The sequence below is a fragment of the Acinonyx jubatus genome, chromosome E3 (genome assembly GCF_027475565.1).
Source record: "Acinonyx jubatus isolate Ajub_Pintada_27869175 chromosome E3, VMU_Ajub_asm_v1.0, whole genome shotgun sequence".
In the NCBI taxonomy this organism is placed as follows: domain Eukaryota; kingdom Metazoa; phylum Chordata; class Mammalia; order Carnivora; family Felidae; genus Acinonyx; species Acinonyx jubatus.
Window position 1 is genome coordinate 34,767,530 of NC_069398.1, and position 14,091 is coordinate 34,781,620.

The 14,091-nt window shown below is 58.3% G+C and overlaps 1 protein-coding gene across 5 annotated transcripts in view; it reads left to right on the forward strand.

The window, feature by feature from the left end:
• The window catches only part of MAD1L1 (mitotic arrest deficient 1 like 1), a 319,021-nt gene that overhangs the window by 187,206 nt on the left and 117,724 nt on the right, over positions 1 to 14,091 (forward strand). Inside the window, exon 1 of one of the 5 annotated variants that reach the window (XM_027042384.2) lies at positions 11,648 to 12,021. The exons of the other annotated variants lie outside the window; for them this stretch is intronic. The gene's annotated coding sequence lies outside the window, so the exon portion shown is untranslated. Of the gene's footprint in view, positions 1 to 11,647; positions 12,022 to 14,091 lie in introns of those variants that run through there. 5 annotated transcript variants of the gene reach the window in all.

Genomic DNA, 14,091 nt, shown 5'->3' on the forward strand with positions numbered 1-14,091 from the left:
CTGGGCACCCTTCTGACTCTCCGCACGCGTGTCTTCACTTAGGCCCCCTCATGCAGCTTCCTTCACCTTCCCGTCGCCCCCGTGCTGCTCCCACCCCCTGGAATGTGTTTTCTGTCCCTCAGGGCCGAGCCCTCCCTCAGCTCGAGTTAAACGTCCTCTGCTTCCCCTTCATAGGGACACGTCATGTTCCCATTCCACATTCACTTGTGGGCCTGTGACCGTCACCATGGCTGTCATCCTTGTTGTGGGCCCGTTTTCGGTCACGCCGCAGCCACTGAACTCCGAGCGCTCCCGTGTGCCCGGCTGTGCTCGCGGCTGTACCCGGACCATCCCTCTTAGCCCTCATGGCAGACCCTGGTGCCGGGGTTGTCGCCATGACTCAGATGAGGGGACAGGTGCAGTGGCGGCCGGGCCGCAGGCCTGTGGGCACCGTGAGGCCTGCTCACGCCAGCCGGCCTGCATGGACGTCGCGGTGCCACGGGGCCGGGCCCTGGACTTGGTTGTAAAGTATTTGCTGAGTGACGGGATGTGGACGTGGGGGGAGGCAGCTTGCGACCCGCCCGCCCCCTCTCCCCGAGCGGGGGCCCCTCTCCCTGAGCAGGGCCCGGTCTTTTTGGTTCCTCCAGGCTTGCAAAGACCTAACGAGGTTGGTGATCTATCACCTCACGGGGATCCGTCTGTGTTTTGGGGACAGGGGTCCGAGAAGATGGTCTCCTAGCCTAGGAAATAAATGTCTGCTTGTGTTATTTCTGGCTCTTAATCGGATCGTTCCCAAAAGGAGAAGGAAACTCCCCAGTGCGGAGGGAACGCTTCAGCCTGTTCCTGTCTGGACCACGGAGACGTGCTGTCAAAGTCCCCAGAGCCCCAGCCTGTGGAAGGGCTGACCCTTCGGTTATTTCCCTCGTCAGTGTTGTCTTAGATACCCTCGTGTCTTCTGTCCCGCGTGAGGGTGGAGGTCGCGGGTCGGGCCTCCCGGCGGAGTCCTCTGCCCTGCGCTGCTGACGCTCTGTGCTGCCGACTTCCGGTTCGCAGCCTCTGGCCTCCCGGCCTTCTCTTGAGTTTGGTTTATCGTTTCCATCACTCGCACGTTGCTGTTCGCCCAGCTGGTGGCCCAGGTTCACCACGAGGCCCACCGGGCCCCTTGTGGGGTCAGGGACGCCAGAGAAGGCTGGCGCTCCCCTGGAGGAGAGGGAAGGCCCCGCAGCCCCAGCCCACAAAGCTGAGGCATGGTGAGGGTCTCAGCCACACATAGAAATTGGTTTGTTATCTTTATTTTTTTTATTTTTTATTTTTCTGTTAAAATTTTTTTTTTTAACGTTTATTTATTTTTGAGACAGAGAGAGACAGAGCACGAACAGGGGAGGGTCAGAGAGAGAGGGAGACACAGAATCTGAAACGGGCTCCGGGCTCCGAGCTGTCAGCCCAGAGCCCGACGCGGGGCTCGAACTCACGGACCGCGAGATCGTGACCTGAGCTGAAGTCGGCCGCTTAACCGACTGAGCCACCCAGGCGCCCCGGTTTTTTATCTTTAAAAGCCACGCGGCTCCTTCCAGCGGGGGGCGTCTTCCGCGACAGACCTTCTCACGCTCGGCCCGGTTCTAAGTAAGACGTTTTTGTATCGTTTGAACGTCTCGAGCCTCGGCAGTGACCTTCTCTGGCTTAGGTCCTTCTCAGCTGGCAGTTCCTGTCGTGTCCGCATTGAGTGATTTCGCTCCTGACCGTATCAGTGAGTCTGCCACGTCCTCACTAGCTGCTGTGGTTCCTCTCCGAGCACTTGCCGCACGCCTTGCAGGCGTGTCCCTGGGGAGCCGGGCAGACGTGGTCCTGCCCTTGGCACCCACCGTCTTTTGCGGAGGCTTGGGCAGCCTGGGCTCTGTGACAGCCAGGGTCTGGCCACTGCTTCCTTCACCGTGGAGAGGCCCCCGGGTCCACGGCCCACGGGGGAAGCTTGCACGACGGCCATGGCGGCCCTGCTCCTCTGGAGCCAGGCTTGTCTTGTGCCTTCCCGACTGGGGAGTGTGGGAACTCAGGTGTCCTGGGGCCCACGGTAAGCCCCACCTGGCAGAGCAGCCTCGGTGGAAGACATTCTGTGGCAAGGCCTTTTCCTCTTCAACATCGCCGAGGTCGCCCGTGGCGACGTCGAGGGGTCCAGAGCCTGCAGAACCGTGGCCACGTGTCTGCTACGTGCACGCGTTTTCTGGAGGGGGGTTTGCCCTCGTGGGATTTTCCTGGACTTTCTAACACCCCCACCCCCCCTCTCAACGACTGCTCTCCCGGAGGAGGCGGCCTCACAGCCTCAGCCAGCCCCTAGACCCACGGAAGCACGTGGACACCTCCCACGTGTTCCCAGGATGGGCCGCCCACTGTGTGCGGCTGGGTCTGGGGCGGCAGAGACCACGCTGGGCTGCTGGCGCCCCTCTGCACCCAGGTGGTGCACGTTGCCCAGACTGCCTCCAGACCCGGGTGACTTTCAGCTTGCTTTCGGGTTTTTTCCCGCTAAAACCCTGGATTTCTCCAGGTCTGCCTCTTGGGCCTTCCTGCCTCCGCTCACCACGAGCCTGTCACCTGCTGCCAGGCCGCCCTGGCTGGTCTCTCCCACCCCAGGACGCTCCCACAGCCTGTTCCCTGGTGGGTGGGCTGCAGGGGTCCCTAGAATCTTCTTACCAAATGTGCTGGCGTAGGGAATGGTGCTGTAGCGTGAAGTCCTGCTTGCACACTTCTTCCGGTGGGGCTTCTTTTCTCTGGGGTGCAGGCGTGTCCCAGCTCGGGTGACCAGCTGTGCTTGCCAGCAAGTTCCCCAGGAGAGCCACCGGTGGCTGCCGTGGCCTGCCTGGCCTGTCAGGTCAGGTGCGTCCCTCCAGACGGAGCGGAACGTAACCAGGGCAGTCTGTTTCGGCCCCTCCCGCGCCTCCCCAAGAAGAAGCAGCCACTACAGGGACCTTCCTGGATGTGTGATGGGTCCAGAACTGAGCAGAAAGGTGGCCTTTGGCCAGGATTCCCACTCTGACCTCAGTGTCGTCTCTTCTCTGGGACACCTGAGGCACCTGCCCAGACTGAGCTCTGGGGAGAGTCCCTGGGATGCACTGGGCCTTGGTCCCGTCAGTACCACCTGTGGTCCGTGGCCCAGGCGGACGGACCCTCCCGTGCCCTGGCCTGGGGGTGCACGCATCCTTCCTCTCACGCTCCACAGTGCCAGGTTCACTGGGATCGTGTCAAGGTGGGGCACACTTCTCTGCTCTTCCTGCTGGCTAGTGCTTTGTGGAACTGGGTAAGGCCCTGGGATCAAACTGTGTCTTCCCAAATGAAACTGAAATACGCGGCCTCTATTTAAAGGTTATGCTGCACTAGTGAGCCGGCCGTGAGTGCCATTAGCATTAAAGTTTCATGACTCTTTGGAGCTGTGAGTGAGTGTGGCAAGCCAGGCCTCCTCTCCAAGAGGGAGGGACCTTGTCACCAGAGGAGACAGGCAGGTCAGAGGCTGGTCTGCTGAGCCTGGCGCTTGGGCAGCTCTGCCAGGGAGCCACGTGTCCTGTTCTCTGCTCTCGTCTGTTTCTGTTCAGGGCAGCGATCCCTTGGAGAGTTCTACCTGTCGGTGTTCGTCGGTCCCCCCCGCCCTGTAGGTCTCATGCTCGGAGGTGAGTTCTGTGCCCAAGGCCACACTCTGGTTCTCAGAGATCAACAACATTGATGAGTCTCAGCCAGACTAACCAGAAGGAAGGGAGCGAAGGTGCAGGTGACCAACATCAGGAACGAGAGAGGAGACGTAACACTTGTTGTTTTCTTGGTGGGTGTGAGGTGCGTCTCGTTGTCGTTTGGGTTTGCATCTGCCTAATGGCTAGTGACGTGGAGCTGTTCCTCCCATGCTTGTTGGCCATTTGTGTATTTTCTTCGGAAAAATGCCTGTTCAGATCCTTTACCCATTTTCAAACTGGGTCGTCTGGCTTTTTGTTGAGCAATACGAGTTCTGCGCGGCTCGTCTTACGTCGTGTATACTGGGTTCTCATCGGGTCATTTGTGAATTGTCTTCTGCCTCTCGAGCATGCCCTTGGGTGCACACAGGGTTTGGATTTTATCCGTTTTGTCTATTTTTTTCTTTTGTCATTGATGCTCTCGGTCATGCCTAAGAAACTGTTGCCACATTCAGGGTCGCAAAGATTTACTCCTGTGTTTCCTTCTAAGGGTTCTGTAGTTTTAGTTCTTTAACTGAGGTTTTAATCATCTTGAGTTGGTTTTTGAAGGCGGTGTGAGGTTGGGGTCTGCCTTCATGGTTTTGTGCGTGGACATCCGGTGGTCCCAGGACTGTTCTCTCCCCCACCGAAAGAGAGATGCTTGGGTTTCCTTCTGGATTCCGGTTCGGTTCTCTTGACTTACAGGTCTGTCCTTTCTCAGTACCACACTGTTTTGGTCCCTGTCACTTGTGGTAAGGTTTGAAACTGGTAAATGTGCATTTTCCAGCGTTTTTCTTCTTTTTCAGAATTCACTTGGCTGTTGGGATCTTTTGTAATCTCATGTAATTTTTACTATCAGCTTCCCAATTCCTGCAAAAAAAGACAGGATTTTAACAGGGATTGCGTGGAATCTGTGGATCACTTTGAGGAAAATTGCCGTCTTAACAACATTGAATTTTCCAGCCCATGAACACACAGTGTCTTTCCATTTATTTGTGTTTGCTGGGATCTCTGTTAGCAGTGTTTATGGTTTTCAGCATGCACGTCTTTCTTCCTTGGTTAAACTTATTCATAAGTTTTTATTCTCTGTGATGCTGTTGTGAATGGAATTGCTTTCTTAACGTTTTTGTTGATTGTTCACTGCTAGCGTGCAGATACACTGCTGGTGTTTGTGTGTTGGTCTTGTTTCCTGCCACTTTGCCGAATTCTTTTAACTCCAGCAGTTTTTGTCAGTTCCGTAGTGTTTGCAGTTTATGAGATCTTGGTCATCTGTGAATAGAGATAGCTTTACTTTTTCCTTTCCGATTTGATGCCTTTTGTTTCTTGTCGTTGCCCGACTACTCTGGCTGGAGCTCCAGTGCAGTGTTGAATAGCAGTGGTGGAAGCGGGCGTCCTTGCCTTGTTCCTGATCTTACGGGGAAGCTTCAGTCTTGCGTCGTAGCGTATGATGTTTGCTGTGGGTGTTAGTGAATGCCCACTGTCAGGTTGGGGAAGTTGCATTCCACTCCTAGTTTGTTATTTTTATAACGAAACGGCGTTGGATTTTTGCCAACTGGTGTTTTTGCCTCAGTTGAGATGATCATGTGGCTTTTTCTTCCTTCTGTTAATGCGGTGTGTGCTGCATTCACTGATTTTTCTATGTTGAACCATTCTTGCATTCCTGGCTTAGAGCCCACTTGGTCGTGGTGTCTGACCCTCTCAGATGCTGCCGGTTGGTTAGCTGCTGTCTTGTTGAGAGCTTCTCGGGCTGTGTTCATAAGGATTATCGGTCTTAGCCTTCTCTGGCTGTGGTATCACGGTTATGTTGGCCTCATAAAATTAGCTGAGAAGCGTTCTGTCCTCTTCAGCTTCTTAGAAGACTTTGGGAATTCTGTGTTACTTTACATGTTTGTAGCATTCACCAGTAAAGCTGTCTGTTCCTGGGAATTTCTTTGTTGGGCGATCCTCAGTTACTAATTGAGCCTCCTTACTCATCACAGGCCTGTTCAGATTTTCCATTTCTTCTTGAGTCAGTTTTGGTAGTTTGTGTGTTTCTAGGAGTTTGTCTGAGTCATCTAGTTGTCCTAGGGCTGTCTTACCGTCCTCGCTTCCCAGGGTCGGCGTCTTACCATCCTCACTTCCCGGGGTCTGTATCTTACTGTCCTTACTTCCTAAGGTCAGTAGCGGGGACTCTGCTCCCCCTTTTGGTCTAGCTAAAGGTGGGCGGTTTCTTTTACTTCCTGTCTCACTGGCCATGTTTGTTCCTTTTAGGACTTGAAGGAGGTTTTCCCCACTCGCCTCTGACTCGCCTTGTTTCCATCAGGACCCCTGTCGCCAGCCCCGGGGTCCTCGTGTAACTTGGCTTTTCTGGTGGTTTCGTGATCACTGATCACTGCTTGGAGGAATTTGATGACGACGTGCCTCTGTGTCCTTCATGTACCTTCCTTTGTTCCTTGTGCTTGGGCTTTCTTGCGTTCTTTAGCTCTGTGGACTTCCTGTCCTCGTCCTTTGGAAAGGCCTCCTTTGGGCCGCGTCCAGTTACCCACATTTCGGACGCTGGGACTTATCCCATGGCTCACATGTGCTCTTTTCCTTCTGAATCATTCCTGCTGCTGTGTCTCCAAGCTCCCTGGACTAGTCTTCCACTGGAGTGACCCGTGCATTTTTAGCTCAGATGTTGCTGTTTGCAACCCTGAAAAGTTTGCCTGTGGTTTCCTTTTCTCTCCTTGTCTATACCTTATATTTAAAAGTATGGAGTTCAGTTATGTGGACTGTTTACAGTCATTCTGTGCCAAGTCTAACACCTGTGTTGGGTGGATGCTGGATGCCTGTGTATTCTTGTGAAAATCCTTCCAGCTTCCTTCGTTCAGGAACGTGGCAAAGGTCCTTAGAAATGGCCCGATCTGCCAGGTGGCACTTTGATGACATTCCAGGCTGACCCAGGGCAGCACTTGTTCTAGGGCTAATTATCTCCAGCTCTGGGTCTTGGCCTCCCCGGGTGCTCTGCCTGCTACCATGGGAGTTAGGCGCTTTGGAGCCCAGCTGGACAGGTAATTCCCTCTTGTCCCTCGTGATGGTTCAATCCTCGATCTGAGGTCTTTCCTCTCCTGTATACGCCGGTCAGGGTTCTGCTGCGCGCTTGTGGGGGCCCCCTGCACACTCCCTGCAGTGTGGAGTCTGGCTGCCGCGGTCTCCCCGCCCTCCTGGGTCTGCCTCCCCTGCCCGGGCTGTGCCGTGTCCCGGACTCCCTGAAGACGGTGAGCCGGGATGGCCACCGGGCCTGCCTCGTGTTTCCCAGCCTTCCACTTTCCCAGCGGCGGCCCTGGCCGCGGGGTCCCGTGGCCCAGCTGTTCACCCCAGCCTGTTGTGTACCTGGCCTCCTGAGAGCACGGGGCATTTCTTCCAGAAGGTGCCGGGGAGAGTGTTTTTGGTTTAGAGCCTCCCATGACACATAGATGTGCGGGGACACATGCAAGAAACCACAGTTTGTGGTCTGAGGGGTGGTTTCACGCCGGGGCCTTCATCTTATCGTCCGGGGCTGGGGTCAGCTTACACTTTGTGCCCAGGCCTGGTCAGGGCGTCTTCCCTGCTGCCGTTGCTGTGGTGATGGGACCTCGATCTCCTGACTGTGGCCCCAGGTCTCATCCTGGCTGCCGGATGCTAAGCAACCCACGGACCTGGCCCGCAGTCTCTGCCAGGGTGGGGGCCGGGGAGCACCCGAGGCAGCCTGGGCGGATTTGCCCTTGGGAGGGCTTGGGACGTGAGTCTTGGTCTCTGGGAACTTGGGTAGGGAGTAGGTTTCTGATCCCTTTTGGGGGGCTAGCGGCCTTTGTTGTATTCATCTCCGTCTTGGTAAGGGGATTTTCACGTCTCTATAAATATTCCACTAACATCTGCAGGCTCCTCGTACGAGGAGCGGTGGCTTTTAGAAGTGGTGTGGCCTTCTGAGACCGTGTCCTGTCCCGTGTCCTCCTCTCTCCTCCACACCACAGACCTGCCTGCTTCTCCCCTTCTTCCCACACCTGACTCTGACGGGGTTTGGTGGCCAGTTGCTGGTGTGGAGTTCGGACCGCGCGGGGTCCACGCGGACGTCCCGTCCGGGGTGGCTCCAGCTTGTGCTTGTCTTCCTGACTTCAGTGAGCGGGATCCCTGACGTTAGGATCTTTGTGGTTGATCTCCCACGTCTCCGTGTCCTCGATGCCTCTGTGACTTCGTGCGAGCTGTTCCCGCCACGTGGCGCTCCCCCACCCGGAGCGCGCCTCTCCTCGAACCTGGGTGGACAGGCGGCGTGTGTCTGCGTCCAGCTGCGCCCCAGGTAGTGGTGTGGTTCCTCAGCAGGTGCAACTTCCCACCCGTGTGGACTTGGTTAACATTCAGGCCCAGAGTCGTCCCACGACCGGCCCACCACGGGGTGGGGGCGGTTAGGGCGCCCCTTCCACAGGAGCCTTCTCTTGGGTCGTCGCTTCTCGGCCGTCTGGGGCTCGGAGGTTGCTGGGGGTGGGGGTGGTCCTGCGGACACAGGTCGTGGGAATCACCCCCACCCCGTGCGGGGTCAGGTGCCGCTCCTGCCACCGGGCGTGGGCTTTACGGAGACGGAACACGTAGACACACGGCTGGTTTGTTGATCTTCGGAAGGTTTTGCTCCCTGTCGCGACCTGGTCACTGGTCTGTCACTGGTCTGTCAGCAGCACCCTTGACAGCAGGTGAATTGTACGGCCCCTTCCCCACCCGCGCACTCGGAAACGCCGACACTCACCGGCAGCCTGGGAATCCGGTAACGGGGAGACTGGAGGAACGTAACCCAGAAGACTGCGTCTCACGTCCGCGTGTGCATGCGTGGAGGTGGGCGCGGAGCACGCCGCGGGCTGTGCTGGAGCTCCGGGGCCTCGGCACCACGGCGACACCGGTTCTCATGTGGCGCGCTTGCGCCGTGAGCAGAGCGAGGCGTAGCCTTCCCACAGAACCCGTAGGACTCCCGCATCTGTGCTTTGTCGGGAGCGAGGGTCCCGGTTCCCAGCGCAGCCGGCCGCTTCGGCTGCTGCCCAGGCTCGGCCGCGTGTTGGAAACTGGCACTTCTGCCCGTTGCCACCGGCCTCTCTCGTGGGCAGGAAGCGCCCCAGCCTGCCGTGCTACCGCACCCCCAGCCGCCATACCCGGCTGGCACCAGTGAGAAGCTGCCCGCCCCCCCAACCCGGCCTCGCTCGGTGCTGGACGCGCTGGGCTGGGCCGCCTCCACCCGGGGACGCAGTCCGGAGAGCTAGCTGCCCTCTCACTCTGGGGGTGGCGAGCAGCACCCCCGCTCCCGCTCGGGCGGTGGGGAGAGCGGCCGGCCGGCCGGCCGTGGGGCTGTTGGGTAGGTGTCCCGCAGGCGGTGCGCCCTTCAGCTCTTGGGCCTCTGTCCCGGCTGGTTTGTTTCCTCGTCAGCAGGGAGGGGGCAGGCCAGGTCAGGGGCAGGAGAGCAGCCCGCTGCGGTCTCTAAGCACACGTGCTTAACCACAAGGCGGAGGTACCTGTCTGCGTGCCTGTGGCCCGTGGCCGCCCGTGCACCGTGGCACTGGCGGGTGCTGCCTGCTGGGCCTTTATGCCAGGAATGTTCTGACGCCTGGTTTAGGGGACACTTCAAGCAGGTGAGAGCCCCGGTTCCTGGGCTTGATCCGTGCTGGAGTGGGGGCCTGGCTCCCAGGTGTCTGTAAGTGGGCCCCGAGCTCTGCTGGGGTGCCCTGACACGGGCACGAGGCCCCGAGGAGGCCCGGTCCCCTGGGCGGTGGGCGGGTGCTTCCCGGGAGCCCAGGCCCCCACAGCCCTGGCTGCGGGCAGACCAGTGGAGACCCCAGGGCAGCACTTCCTGCTGCTGCAGAGACTGCCTTTCCTTGCCTTCCAGCACTTCCCGCCGCTGTCTGCCGTCCGCACGCGTCTGCTGGCGCGCAGTACTGTGCTGGTGGCGCCTTGAGCGGGCGCCCTCCCTGCGGTTTGGGCTCAGGGCCTGCAGCTGGTGAAGAGGCGGAGAGCCCAGCCCCGCCTGAACGCAAGCCGGGACCCCGGAGCGGGACGGTGGCGACACCTCAACGTGCTCAGTAGTTCGGGGGGCACGGTTCAGTGCCGCCGGTCCCTGCGAGGGTCCGCAGGTGCTGTGGCGGCCTGGGGGGTGCGGTCTCTCCGGAACTCACTGTTCCTGGGGTGGGAGCCCGAGGGATTGGTAAACGTGCGCTTCGTGCCTCGAGGAGGGTGAGGACCTGTGGGTGGGGCGTGTGCGGGCACATGGGCCACGAGCTGTGGTTTGCTATCGAAAGCAAAGGCCCGACTGGGACGGCTGCTTCTTGGTGGATGCTGGCCTGGGCTCTGGGCCAATAAACGGATATTTTTAGCGTTTCCTTGCTGTTTGAGTAAGCAGCACACGTCCATGGTGTGAAGCGGAGAAAGGAAAGAAAAGGCAGGATGGTAGAGGTCGGCCGGCCTCCAGCCGGGCCCGCTCCTCCTCCTAGAGAATGTTGGTGTCCCCGGTGCCTTGCGTAGACAGGCGGGCTCTGGGGCGCCCGGGTGCCTCAGCCGGTTGAGCGTCCGGCTTCGGCTCGTGTCGTGATCTCATGGCTCGTGAGTTTGAGCCCCGTGTCGGGCTCTGTGCGGACAGCTCAGAGTCTGGACCCTGCTTCGGATTCTGTGTCTCCCTCTCTCTCTGTCCCTCCCCAGCTCGCACTCTGTCTCTCTTTCTCTCTTAAAAATAAAGCATGTAAGACAGGCGGGCTCTGTGCAGGCCGACGTGTTCCTCACGCAGCCTGTGGCTTGAGCGTAGAGGGAACGAATGCTCTGCCACGTGCCGTCCTTTGCTTCCGGGTGAGTCGTAGGGTATGTCTGTGGGCTGGGGACAGTGGGACCTTCAGTACACCGGTGCTCAGCGGGCCACCTCCAGGTCCCCATGCTCTTTGGGCTCCAGGTTTGCTGTGAAAATGCCAGGAACATTTACCTCTTTGGCCTCAGCGTGCTCGCCCGCAGAACCAGAAGCAGCAGCCTCGGGGCCGTGGACCGAGCGTGGCTGACCCGCGCCCCTCGGTGGCTGCGAGACGGGCACATCGGGCTTCCCCAGGGGCGCCCACCAGTCCCAGGGTGTGAGCACAGCCTGCCGGCGGCCGGGCTCCCTGGGCGTTTGAGTCGTCTGGAGCCGGCCCCGCTGCTAATTCTGCCTCTTGATGTGGACGGCGAGCCGAAGGAAGGAACGTAAATGTGTGCGTTGGCTTCAGAGGTCGGAGACGCAGAAGAGCCTCTCTGGGGGAGGCCGGTGTGGCGATGAAGCGCGGCCTGTGCGGAGGGGCTCCCTTGGGCGGTGGCAGGCCCAGGGCCTCGTCCTCATCGCGGGCGCGTGGCTCAGAGCCACATGCTGCACCTGCAGACACTCCCTCCGGGGCGCCTCCCTTCCGACCCCCATGTGCGGGGCGGCTCGCGGAACGGCCCTCGGGGTTTTGTCGTTTGTCAAATCTCTTAGAAGATACAATCCAGTTAGCTCTGTGTTCCTTTGTCTTAAGCTACAAATGCAGACTCTTCTCAGTGAGGCACGAAACAGGTGTTTGCAGACAGCAGTGTTAATGCATCTCCAATTGCCCCTTCTTCCGGGCCTGGGTCAGAGCAGCGTGGCTTCGCCTGTTGACTGAAAGACAAAGGATGAATGCTTGTGCCCCCGGGAGACCCAGGGCCGGGCCTGAGGGTGGGGAAGGGTGGGGCCCTGGGGTGCTGCCGGGACGGGGCTTCGGCTGTGGCGGGCGCTGGGCCCCCGGATGGGCATTTTCCTCTCGGGCGGCCCACTTCCTGCTCAGACCTCCAGAACAGGAGGCATCACCCCCACTCGACCGATGAGGAGATGGAGGTTGAGCCTGTGTGTGACCCGGCTGGTGCCAGCACCTCTTACCACCCTCCCACGTGAACGGGGCAGAGGGGCCCCGGTGGAGAGGCCGTGGCCTTAGAGCCAGCCGGGCTCACGGGCGGGCGGGGGTGGAGGGCTGTTCCCCGAGGCGCCCACGGGAGCGCCGTTGACGTTCGTCGTCCGGCAACCCCTTTCAGAGCCCGACTGGTTTCCTCTTACTGATAACCGATCTGTTTACTTTCTGAAATCGGGTGCTGGGGGGCAAATGCCGGACTGTGTTCTCCCTGGACGGTGTGCTTTCCCGTGTGTTCACCCTGCCTCCGCTCGCCGGCCCGGAGCTGCCGTCCTGGCGGAGGCCCGGCCCGCGTGCTGTCCCCAAGGCTGCACGGCACTCGGCCATGCATGCCAGGGGAGCACCAGGCGTGGACTGGCATACTGGTCACCCAGACGCTCTTGTGCCCCTGCCTGCGGGCCTGGACCGTCCCCGGCGTGCCACGTCTGAGCTGGGAATTGGGTTAAGAGGTGAGCGGAGGTATACGCACCTTCAGGAGTTCCCAGGCCGGCAGGAAAACAGTCACACACACGAGTCTTAGAATTACACGGTTGAATATGGGCGGGGGCCGCCACTCCCGGTTTGGGAGGACTGCTGGAGGTGGCGGCCTCTGAGGTGGGTCTGACGGGGTCCGGGGGGGGGGGGGGGTGGCGGTGGGGACTGAGCTGCAGACCCTGTCGTGTGTCTCGGGAGCCGGCCACTGCCCTAGACTGGGGGCTGGCAGGTGCGGGCGCTCGGAGGGCAGGCTCGGGCAGCTCCGGGGGCCTCGGCATGTGTGGGCTGTAGCGGGCGGGAGGGGGTCGAGTGGGAAGCAGTTATGAGTCAAGCTTACAAGTTAAAAGGGCCTATTTTGCTTTAAACACTATAGCATAAGTCAGCATTTCTTCCTTGCTTCCTGGAAGGTGTCCAAAAGTACCAAGAAGAATGAAAGCCAAAAAAGGCAAACCTAAATTTGGGCCAAACAGAACTGCAGCTAAAAGCCAAGCCCCTTCACGGGAGGGAGCCGGCCCTCAGCAGTGGAAATAGCAGGGGCGTGCGGGGCTGAGCCAAGAATTGCAGCCGCAGGGAAAGGGCTAGAGGGGCAGCCGCAGGGAGGGGCAGGGCACCTGTTGTCTGCGCCCCGGGACAGGTGCAGCAGGTGCAGCGGCCGTGGCGGGAGGGGCCCGTCAATGCCCACAAGGCTGAGCGTCTGTCTCTGGGACAGAGAGGAAGGGCTTGCGTTTGCTCTCAGGGGTGTGCCCGTGGCCCGCCCCCCCCCCCCCCCAGCAGAGCAAAGTCAGAAGGTATGTGGAGGCCACACAGAGTCGCCTGGTCAGGATTGTCCTTTCCACAGTGAAAGTCACAGTGAAAGCAAAAGTCACCTTCCTGGTGAGTAATAAAAGCAACGTCACACAATTTTGTAAAACGCAGAAGTTTTGTAGCAACCCAGATGGTAGAAAAAGTTCTCAGGGGAAGAATGAACAACCTGACCTTGAGCAGAGGAGAGTCATCTGTGAACATTTTGCTGCGGGGCGTCCCCGGTCCCGGAGCCCAGGTTAAACTGGAGCTAGAGGGCCTGAGGGCCAGACCTGAACCCATGGGGCCAGAAGACCAAAACGCGCAAGGAGGTCAGGAGACAGGACCAGGCAGATGCCGTGGGTTCCGGTGGCGCACAGTTTACCATTTAATGGAAGTTCTTGGGAAGGGAGAAGAAGGGAGAAGACCGGAGGGCAGTGGTGTTCACCCCATCGTGGCTGAAGACTAAAGCATTTAAAGTTAACATCACGCGGCCAAGGCACATGGAACCGAGGAAAGGTAAACCGTAAGCTGGACGCACGTAACCCGTCAGATAATCTTCTGCGGGAGGTGGATAGGAACCGTTGGAAACCGAAAAGTGCAGGGCTCCTGTCAAGAGTTACGAAAGCAACCACGAGAACGAAAAGTACAGACGTCTCTAAGTATCAAGAATTTCACACGAAAAAGTAAACGAGATGAATAGGCCACAGATACGTCATCAGTGTTCAAAAAGCGAAAATGGGGAGAGATTTGGGAGGAAATTGTCAAGGACGCCAGCAGCAGGAGGATTTGTTTTACTTTGTAATCCCTGGTCTGTCAAGTGGGTCGAGAATAAGCGATAGAAAGATAAAATCTGTTTCATGTAAAGCCCTTAACCCCCCAAACTAAAGACACTCTTGCTATAAAGTGCTCATAGGAAACATTCACCAAAATTCACCACATATTGATAATACAGAAACCCTTCCTAAGTTCAAATAGATGTAACCAGCACACTTACCAGAACACGAGGTGAGGAATTTGAAATGGTGACCTAAACAAACAGACAGAAAAACAATAGGAACAAAAAAAAAAAAAACCAGAACCAAAACCTCCGTCTCCAACAATTCTTGGGTCGAAGCAGCAGTGACATGCGGACGTACACGGAATCTACAAAAGACATCTCAGGGCCCGTGGGAAACAGAGCGGAGTTCAGAAGAAAACTCGTGGATTAAATATTTATATTATTGAACAGGAAAGAATGAATATAGACAGATTAAAGACCCAGC